Genomic DNA, 11,070 nt, shown 5'->3' with positions numbered 1-11,070 from the left:
CTGTGACCTTGAAGAAGGACATGGACTCTGAGGTGGATGAGGCTGCCCGGGTCCTTCTCCAGATGGTATCCAACTCCACAGAATTTGTTCAGAAAGCAGCCAGTCAGATCCTGGGGATGATGGTGGAGAATGCGACTCCTGCACAAGCAGTGACTGCTCTCATGGACATGGGAGTCAAGCAGGTTCTTCTTCTTTTAGTGATGTTCTTCACCTTCGTGTGTGTGGGAGGGAGAAGGGGTGAGACAGAGAATGGGAATGGTGGAAGCGAAGGGTCCTGTATCCTGCATCTTCTGTGAACTCAGTGACTTGATTCTCTGACCAACCTCACTTCTTTCCTCTTGTCACCTATTTCTGCCCTCCTGCAGCCCATTAGTTCTCAGAATCACAGAAGTGTAGAATATGGGGAGTTGGATGGGCCCATCAGGACCATCAAGTCCAACTCCTGGCCTTGCACAGAACAGCCCAAGGGTCACACCAAGTGCCTGAGATTGTTGTCCAAATGCTTCTTCAGCCCTGTCAGGCTTGGTGCTGTGACCACTGCCCTGGGGAGCCTGTTCCAGTGCCCAACCACCCTCTGGGTGAAAAATCCTTTTTCCTGATGTCCATACTAAAGCTCCTCTCACTCAGCTTCTTGCTGCTTCCTGGAATCCTCCCAGTCTGTCAGATTTTCCCAGATGTGGTGACTGATGGGGAAGGGAAGGTGCCTGCAAAGGCCAAGGATAGACACTTGTGCTTTTGTGGGCAGAAGGACATTTGCAATTGCAGCTGTGAGCAGTGTTTGGTATTTCACAGCTCTAACCACAGAGGCCCTGGGAAAACCATGTCTCCTCATGATGCCATTACCTTGAGAAATGAGGAGGGTCCTTGCTGGGGCATGGAGCACATGGGGGACAATCTGCCGGTTGTGGCACAGCCTGCACAGCAGGTGCAGCTCCTGCCAAAGGAGCCTTGCATGTCTGTCCTGGCCTTAGAGCTCTACTTTCTATTCAAACTGATGTTTCATGTTAGCCTTGAGATGATGAATCACTTTGCAGGCACCTTCACAGGCTGACTGCCATGGGACAGTTGAAGCAAATGCTGCCTTAATGTTGGTGCTGGGCCTGATATTTCACAAGAGACGCTCTCTAGAACAGGACAGCCTGGCTGAACTGCCTGCCACCCTTTCCTCAGCTTTGCAATAGGGTAAAACATTCAGATGGATCCGTTGCCAAGCCCCACAGAAGATACAGGCTGCATTGCTGGATATTCTGCAACTTCACCACCCACAATGCATTTTCCCTACATTTGTTGTTTTCCAAAGGTCTGCAGATTTGGGGATAAATGGGTGGAAAGAGCCTCAATCCTGCTGCAGCTCTGTGTACTGGGTGCCCTCTGAGGGGTCAGCATGAATGGTCCTTAATTTCTAAATTATTCATTTGTCATCTATTTCTTTAATCTTTCTCAGAGTAAATACTGTGAAAGAAACTGAGTATCAGACAGTGCAGGGAGACTGAATTCTCCCTCCTCCGTGCAGGCAGGCCTTGTGTGCAATGCTACCTTTGTGTTTCCCTGAGACCAGAACCTTCTGCAGGTGTCTGCAGGCGCAGGGAGAGCCCAGGCTCCTTCCCCCAGCAAGGGCAGGGAGCAGCTCTGGCCAAGGCCGGTGCTGCTGCTGCTCCTTGTCCCTGTGCCCAGGGTTTGCTCTCTCCTCCCCAGCAGCCGCCCCGCCCCGGTGCGCGAGTGTGCGGCCCAACTGCTCCTGTCCCTGATGGAGAGAATTGGAGTCACCCAGCTCGCAGGCACCCCCAGGGCTGAGAGGCTGCCACACATGGCAGGGAAGCTTGCTCAGGACTGTCACAAGGACACAAGGTAATGATCTTCATTTCACCTCCCAAAACAGGAAAACCGTTTTGTGTCTGGCTATAAAGGTGAAACCACACAAGAGTGGAAACCAAAGGGAATATGAAGTTACTTCACTGTGTGAATAAGGGTCATAGAATCATGGAATATGCTGAGTTGGAAGGGACCTATCAGGGTCATCGAGTCCATCTCCTGGCCATGTGCAGTGACCCCAAGAGTCACTCCATGTGCTTGAGAGCATTGTCCAAACTCTTCTTGAGCTCTGTCAGCCTTGGCACTGTGACCACTGCTCTGGGCTGCCTGGGCAAATGGCTGTACTGGGAAACCTGAGGTGGGCCAGCAAAAAGGAACATTGCCACCTTTTTCCTGTGGCTTGAAGGATTCTTTACTGAGATCAAAAGAGCTCAGATCACCCAGTCCAACAGTTTTGTTTGCCCTTAGGTGCACAACACAAAGCCAAAGTGCTGGCTAATGTTCATCACTGAAGGATCCCAAACATCCATTTCTCATTAACTTCAGACTATCCTAGAAATATTTCAGGGCTCTTTAGCCAACATATTCAGTCTTTCTAAACTTGTTCTTAAGATTTCTAGAATGCTGTGATCTTTGGCTCAGTGAGCTCCACATTTCTTCTTGAAAAAACTGTGGTTTCCTAGTGGCAAAATCAACCCAAACTGCCAAAATTCCCTTCCTTTGTTGATGAAATTCCCGTTAATAGCTGCCAAGAACACCAGAGCAACTAGCTGCCCCTGTGCATACACATAGTATAGAATAATCAAGAGGATGCATGAGGTGTGTTGTCTTGGCTTCCCTGCCAGTTAAAGAAAGGCAAATTACTGTGCAATGGCAGCAAGACATGTAATAGGCTCTGACAACAAAGCAGATGTCTTTTGCTTGGTCCCTGGGATCCTTTGATGCCACAGAAGCACACCCCCAGTTTCAGAGTGAAATGGTATTTTTCTGTTGCCCCACATTCTCCTCTTGCCCCTTGTGTTCAGCTGACAGCACTGTGCAGGGTCAAGTGAGGTAAATCTCCCTCTTTGCTGAGTAGGTAATGCCTTCTCATGCAGGGATTGCCCCTGATGAGTTTAAGGTATCAGCCTCTTCTGTTAACACTCTTCCTGTGTTTGTTCACTTTTCTTTCACTTCTTTCCTTCCTGCCTTCGTTCCTTCCTTCCTTAGGCATTATGGACAGGAGGTGGTGAAGATGTTGCTCAGTCATCAACAATTTAAAATGCTTTTGGAGCAATCTCTTTCCCCCCGTTACCTGGAAGATATTCTGACAAGAATTAAGAGTAAAGTAAGTGATTGGCAGGAGAAATGTCTCCTTTGTGCAAGTATTGCCACTGCTAATATGAAATCAAAGATACCCAATCTGTCTTTAGCTCATTCCTCTTCTGCTGAATCATTTTGTTCCTGGGAATCAGCTGTTAATCCTCAGCCTGTTCATCTGCAGGCCACAAAGGAACTGATATTATTAGGGAAAAAGTGGAGTTTTGAATATTTTCAAAATCAGTCACAAAGAGGAAAGGGAAAGTGGAGAAAATGGGTTTACATTTAAGCGTAAGCCCCCACCAGCTCTCCCTACTCTGCCCCCTCTAAAGCAATTAAGTGAGAATTGTGCTTCTGAAGATAACAGAGTCTTTGCAAAGGACACTGGAAGTAGTAATGTCCAAGAAAATTCCCAAATTTACAAAAGATGTCCAAGTCAATCCTAGTTACTACAGTGACTGTCTGTCTTTTGGGAATACTGCCCTGCTTTCCTTTAGCTCCTTTCCTAAGCCTGTAGCAGCAAAGTTAATTCAATGTGTCTTGGCACTCTGTCCTGGCCATTTGGGACACGCTGGTCCCTCTTACCCGGACAAATGTAATTCAGGTCCAGGCTTCAGGACAAGTTATTTCAGTCCAGCTGTATTTGTCTGGCAGGTGCCTATTGCTGCTGTTCATCAGATGATGGCAGAACTTTCTGCTGGTGTAACAGCTGCTCTCTCCTACTCCCAGTTGGGTGAAGGGAAGGGAATCCAGCCCCTGAAATCACGGCAATTGTTCTCTAGACCACAAATGGGTTTGCATAGGGAAGAGAAGTATCAGGCTGGGTTGGTTTAAATCCAGTTGCTTTTTTTAACAATACTTCTATACACTCCATCTTGTCACAGCTCTGGCTACTCATTTCCATCCTTGTTCCTTTTCCTCTTGGTAAAGACAGTGCTCACCCTTCTTGGGGGTCTGTTTTTCTCTTTGGAAAAGGAGGAAAACAGCTAAGGACTCATCTCTGCCTTCTCCTCCCAGTAGCTGCTTTTTCCCTTTTTCCACGGAAATGTGCCTGATAATGTGGCTGTCAAGGGACTGAACCTGTTCTAATGAGAGCTGTACAGCACATTACATTTGAGAAGTCCACCTGTTACTTAGAGAAATGGTCTGGATCCTGGAAGAGTTGATCAGAGCCCTGCACTTCTCCAGACACTGGCTCTCAGACAAACAAAAGAAAACTTAGATCTCCTCCAGCCATAGTTTTGGCAAAATCATAATTGCCCTCAGTACTTGAGGCAACTGTATAGAAAACCAGGCATTGTAAACATCTGCTTCCATTCAAAGCAAAGGTACTCTTTAGCATTAGTAAATGGAATTGATTTAATGATTTATAGATGGAGAGAAATACCATAGGAACTATTCTGTCCCCAGCCAAACCTCTTAAAAACAGAGGAAAATCTTTCAACCAGCATGAGGTTGCACCACCATTCCAGTGAGTGGCCCACAGGAAAATAGTGAAATTGTGCAATCGAGTGCTGACCTGACAGAAAGGATCACTTTCATCTTTGACATTGCTGACTGCTACAGCCACTCTTCAAACAAGGACATTTGAATCCAGCTTTCACATTGCTTGCTCTCTTCACAGATTTTTGAATATTTTGTCATGAGAATATCTGACCGCCACAAGAAGGTGAAGCAGAGGGCGCTGGATGTGCTGGCTGAAATCACAGGAGCCCTGAAAGATGCCGTGAACCCAGTGATCATTGGTTTGGTTGAGGGAATAACAAAGAACCTGAACTCAAAGGATCCCAGTGTTCGTGGGGCAGCTGTGAAAGCAGTGGAATAATCCATTGCTCATTTGGGTAAGGCTGAGCCCTGGCAGGGACTCTCCTCAGTTTCTTCTCTGTCTCTCCTGCACAAGAGAGCGCTGAGAGCCTCGACAGCTGCTCTTGTCTGTGGAACACTGCAGCTGACACCCACCAGAGGCTGTGCAGGTGCAGTCCTTATGCACCATCCCCAACAGGCTGGAATGGGATCAGCATTTCCCAACAGTCCCAGGAGCCCTTGGCTCTGTGCTGCTTGTCTGAAAGGCAAGTCCTGGACTGCAGCTCTGCTACAGTTCAGAGGCAAAGGGGGTTTGGAGTTTGCTTGGGCCCCGTCTGACTTCCCAAATGAACAGCTTTGCTGTGGGAATGAAGGGACACTGACCCATCAGAGCTTCTGCAGAGCAGCCACCTGGGAGGCTCTGCATTAGAGGCATTAGCTGCCTGTTTTCCACTTTTCTTCTTTGTCTTCTGTTTTTAAAGGGGAACTGATGATTCACCAAGTTCATTTCTTTATAACAAACAGGTATAAACCCAGTTGTCAATGATGCCTTGTTCCACTTGTTGTTTTGCATGGGCCAAGATGGCCACAGCAATTAACTACATAGGCAAGGGCTGCTCTAAATTCCTTTGCCACACACATTTATGTCAGCTCTGAGAATGCTGCACTGGGGAAATATGCCTGAAAAAAGGAGTGTTGAAGAGGCAGGTCTTCAAGAGGAGTTTCCACTTTCTCCTCCCCAGCTGCTCTGTGAACGCAGGAACTGCCTGACTCAGTGCCTTTCTGTGTCCCAAGTAAGGGGCTCTTCCTTTTTGCTCTGGGATGCAAAACCTTTTCACTGCTTCCATGTGACTGAACTCTTGAGGTCCCTGATGTGAAATGTTTTAACACAGCTCCTGCTACAGCAGACAAGTTTGGATTTACAAATGTGAAAGGAGAGCTTTTCTTTTGGAATTTAAAACCCTGCCAAGTATGCTGGAAGGAAAGAAGAAAAGATTCAAAAATCACCAGAAATGTACTTTATTTTATAAAATGGGGTTAGCCCTGCCCTTTCTTCTATTACCTGAGCAAAGTGAGCAGAAACATGTGTTTCCCTTGTAGATAAAGTGTCACTGCTGAAAGAGTTCAGCTACCAATGGAATCACCTGAGTGGCCAAGCCCTGCTGGATGTCACCGAGCGTATCACAGGTATGGCCTCCCCTTCTGAGCCAAGAGCTCTTCCCAGGGAGCATTTACAGGGAATGCCTGTGAGCAGACAGCAGAGCAGCTCCTCCAAACCAGGAGGTGCTGAGCTTGTCCCTGCTGCCCCATGGCCAAGGCAGGTGGGTTTGGCAGGTTTTCCCTGGCTGCTGCAGAGCTGGGCAGCATCTGAGATGGGGGCAGCGCTGGGCCTGGGGCTGAGCTCTCACTGGGGCATCTCAGAACCACCTCCAGCAAAGGGAGGGCTAAAAATGCCCCAGCTGGCTCCTCTCTGGGGAGCTCAGGGACATCTGTGGTCTTTGAGGGGAAATGGTGGCAAATGCTGTTTCAGGGCATCCGTTTGTTTTGTCCTCACAGAATTCTTGTTTTTCCCTTGGAAAGTTTTGAGGCTGAACCGTGCAGAGCCTGGGGGTCACAGCTTAGGTCAGAACTCAAAAGAGGTATCAGAGGCACAGGTTTAGTGCAAGGCAGCCTCTGGGGCACAGGACAGAAGCAGAGTGCTGAGGCTCCCTGCCTGTGCTGTCACAGTGGCCTTGGACTGAGCCTTTCAGGGTGTGCAAACAGTGTCTACCTGTGTCAGCGCTGTCCAAAATGCTACAAATGCAGCTGATAATTGATTCCTCGGAGCAGCTTGCTGTGTCAGCAATAGCCAAGGAATGGAAAAAGGATAATCCCAATATATAGCAGGGAAGATGATTGATAGCCTTGCTTTAACTGGGGCTAAATCCACTGCTAATTATGCCAACATCTTTAAATGCAAGGTTTAATACACTTTGTGTCTTCATTAGGAATCTCAAAAGGGCATGTTCAGGGATTGGGAATGTCAAATACCCTTTAAAGAGCATTTGAAAAATATAGATCTCCAGGAATAGGGCATTCAGTTTAGCACTTCTTTTGATCTCTTTTTCAAATAAAGGAATTAACCATAAATTAGGACTACTTTAGAAAAAGCAAATGCTCTCTCTGAGATTTAGCAGGACTGGACAGCTGTTCCTCACATTCAGTAGTCACTGATGTCTTTAATTGCATTTAAATTCAAATGAATTCCCATTGTAAAATGGGTACCATAACCCTTTTCTGCTTAGCAGAATTGGTTTTGGGTACTTGCAGTAACTCTTTCAATGTTGATGTCTGCTGGTGGATTAACAGCATAGAGAAAATGAAGTCTCTCCCGCCACAGAATATTAAATTGCTGATGAATAACATTTTGTCCAATCAGAAAATAAGAATGGTCTCCAGAGCATTTCAGGTTATCATCTCTGAGCCAAATCTGCCTGTTGCAAGGAGCCTGTTGCCAGTAAACATTTGTCCGTGTTTGATACAGTTCAGTTCAGAAAATGGGCAGAGAGATTTCAGAGACAGTATGAGAAAACACTCGTGTTTTGGTTACATTTCAGTCCCCTGTGTAGCATTTTTCTTTCTCTATGCCCCTATTTGAGTGGACATTATAAGAAAAAATGCCAGTAACATTGGGAGGGGAAGTGGCATTAAAATGTGGAGATGCCCAAATGCCAAGGCAATGGGGTCTGGGTAATTCTCTAGAGATGCCCTGAGGTTTGAAACAGCTCTGTTGGAAGCCCCAAAAGCATTCTGCCAAAGACACCAGCTGGTCACTGATGTTTCTCATCCAGCTGTCAGGCAGCAGCCATCTCTGGTGGGCTGGAGTTTTGAGGTGTGTTCTAATCCTGCCCTTTGCTGTGTGCCACTGAGCACAGGGAAGAGCCAGATTAGGCATCTGGCACTTCGCATCAAAGTTACAAAAATTGAATCATCCCTTTTATTAGAAGTCTCTCCATTTCCTCTCTATGGTACATTTCCAAATCTTCAGTGTGAGTTTAGACATCTTCTTAATGGAAATCAAAGGCAATTTGACATTTCATTCATTGTTCATGCAGAAAGAGATTGTGAAATAATTTAGTAAAGGTAGGAAGTCTGCCACAGGACAAGGGCTCTGGTTGGAGCAATTAGTGCTGAGGGATTGGTGGTTCTGTTTCCAGGATGATCAGCTGCTTTTCCCGTTTCTGGACCAAGGGGCTCTGGGTGCTATTTTGCTGCTCTTGGCCAGAGAGGCTGGCAAGAAGCAGAAGCAGAGGCAGATCCTTGTTTGCAGTGAGGCTGGTGGGTAAGGAGCTGTGTCTCTGTCCCGGCAGTGCTTGTGCAGGGGGTTCATGCCAGGAGCCCTGAAGTCGCCCAGCGCGACGCCCTGCCCGTGCTCTGGTCCTGCCTGGGGAACAAGGCACTGCCTGTGCGGAGCACCAACGTCCGCACCGTGGCCACCAAGCTGGCCTCTGCCCTCTGCAAGGTGATGGGCACCCAGCTGAAGGAATGTGCTGCCAGCAAGCCTCCACATGTGCGGGAAAACCTCTCCAAAATGCTGGGCTGGTGAAGGCGAGATGTTCTCCAGAAAGCTGAGGAAGCGCTGAGTTGGACACCTCTGGATTTGCCTTTTGTGCTGTGCAAAAAATGACAAAATCCTAAGGAAGGGTGTGCATCTGACCGCGCTCTCTCCGTCACATTTCCTAGTCAAGGCATGGGTGATAGTGGAACCCTGGAAAAAGTTAAAGATAGAATCTAAAATGTTAGGCTTTGTGCTTTCCCAGATCAACTGCATCTGCGTAAGCAGTATGATAAATTATATAATTGTTAGATGTGATGATTGTTTAGTAATTAAATGTAATATTATATAACCATAAGAAAAATAGTGAGAAACTCTGTTGGAAAATCAGAGAGGGGCTAAATTTATGTATACAATAGAACAATATAAGTTTAATAATTAACATGAAAGTCATGTAACGATAGAGTACAAAACATGATCATTTCAGATGTATGGTTGGAGTCAGATTTGGGTTGAATATACCCCGATTCCCAGAGCTCTTAATAAAAAGCACCGCATATAATCCCCCGTGATTATGTGTTTTTGAACGGTAACCTTTTGGCGAACCTAGATGGGCGCCTTGTGAGTGCTGCTGAGCGAGTTCGCGACTCGATCACGCTCCAGCCAGCACTGAGGGATTCTCGGGGAGCCCATCGGCCGTGACCGCTTCCGCCGCTCACAAACGTCTCCGGGAGAAAGGTAAGGTGCTTTTTACTTTGGTTTGGATGCCTGCCAATAAGACGCAGCGAAATCTATGCTTGGCTGGGCTAAAGGAATTCCTGTTGGTTTAAGCCTAGGCGCCGTTCCGTAAGACAATCGCGAAAGCGTTGCGGGTTCAGCATTTGTGGTATTTTTGAAATAGAGAAACTTAAAGGGATTTTGGGCAGTAACACCCCTATCCCGCAAAATTCTCCTTTGGGGTGCTTATTAGCACATTGGAAACAAGGTAACTTTGGGGAAGGATTACGTAAAACTAAGTTGATTGATTATTGTAATTCATGGTGGCTAGAATATGCTTTGGAGAATGGTGAAAAATGGCCAAAATACGGTACTCTGCAATATAACACTATTTCGTGGGTAATGTAGTTTTGTAAACAAGAAGGAAAATGGGATGAAGTCCCATATGTTGATCTGGTTTTTTACTTACGGGGAAAGCCAGAATGGCAGGATGAATGTGGATTATTAGTGGTTAAAACATCTGCAAAGTGTGGGGTTTGTGAGGAATGTTGTTTAGAACACTTGGCGTTAAGAGAAAGCTTGAGTAGGGAAAATTATACAGATATTGATTTACACGTAGCTCCAATAGGAACAAGAGAACCTAACCCTATCCCACCTGTTTAATCTGTCCCTATCCCACTACCTGCTCCTCACCCACCTACCCCTGAACCTGTCTCATCTAGTACACCTTTCCCTCTTTATCCTCCTCTCCCATCATCACTCGATCCCTCTTCCTCAGAAGATGAACAAAACCTAACTGTGATAGAAAGGGAAAAGAGGTATGCGAGTGAAAAAGATAGCAATGGTAATGAATCAGTGACCCCAATAGCCCATAGAACCCGGAGTCGTGCAAAGCTTGCCCCAGTTGTGCATAGAGATGGCATAAGGAAACAAAAACGGACTGTGATTGCCCTCTTGCGACAAGGTGTCGGAGTGGAAGGGCCAGTATTTGTAAAAGAGCCTTTTTCCCCAGCAGACTTAGTCATTTGGAAACAGTCAGCCGGAACTTAAAAAGAAAATCCTGATAAAGTGGCACGCGTAGTAAAAATGGTTATGAAAACTCAAAATCCTGACTGGGTTGACATACAAGTAATATTAGATACTCTGATGGATTCTACTGAAAAAGAAATGGTACTTAAGGCACCCAAAGAGAGGGCAAGAGAAGATATTAGAAATGGGCTGGTAACAGGGAATTTAGATGTGAATTTCCCAATTGAGGATCCAAATTGGGACCCTAATGTATTGTGCGATATGAGGAGATTACGGAAATACCAAGAGTGGATTCAAACAGGAGTTCAGAATGCTGTGCCCAAAACTATAAATTGGTCTAAACTATATGAGGTTCAACAGGAAAAGAAAGAATCTCCCACTGCGTTTTTGGAGAGGCTTAAGGAGGTAGCAAGGAAATATACAGACCTCCAAATGGATACAGAGCAAGCAAAGGTTCAGCTCACTCTCATATTCTTGGGTCAATCACAGGATGACATTCGTAGAAAATTGCAAAAATTAGAAGGGGAAGAATTAAGGAATTTGGATAAGTTACTCCAGGTTTCTTGGAAGGTATATAACAATCGGGAAAAAGAAGCTAGTAAAAGGCAGCAGCAGAATCTTTTGGCAGTAATGCAGGGGAGAGGGAACCCAAATTTCAGGGGGCGTAACAGGAATGGTCGGGGAAGGAGACCAGTTACCCAGGGGTTAAGCCTGAATCAATGTGCGTATTGCAAGGGGGTGGGACATTGGAAGTGAAATTGCCCAAGTTTGAATAACCAGTTTGACCAGGGCAATCAGTTCCAGCAGGCTACCAAGGAGATGGTCCTGGGGGAGTATACCAGTTGACTAGACGTAGAACCGGGAGAACAAGTTAA

At 46.3% G+C, this 11,070-nt stretch overlaps 1 long non-coding RNA gene across 1 annotated transcript; it reads left to right on the top strand.

The window, feature by feature from the left end:
- Positions 1–950: 950 nt before the first annotated feature.
- On the top strand, positions 951–6,102 carry LOC141730632 (uncharacterized). The gene is made up of 3 exons (XR_012582218.1): positions 951–1,848; positions 4,736–4,952; positions 6,016–6,102. It is a non-coding gene; the product is annotated as an uncharacterized LOC141730632 (long non-coding RNA).
- Positions 6,103–11,070: the final 4,968 nt, after the last annotated feature.

This window comes from Zonotrichia albicollis, chromosome 11, assembly GCF_047830755.1.
Source record: "Zonotrichia albicollis isolate bZonAlb1 chromosome 11, bZonAlb1.hap1, whole genome shotgun sequence".
Classification (NCBI taxonomy): domain Eukaryota; kingdom Metazoa; phylum Chordata; class Aves; order Passeriformes; family Passerellidae; genus Zonotrichia; species Zonotrichia albicollis.
The sequence above is the reverse complement of the archived record's forward strand: the minus strand, read 5'-3'. Positions and strand labels throughout refer to the sequence as shown.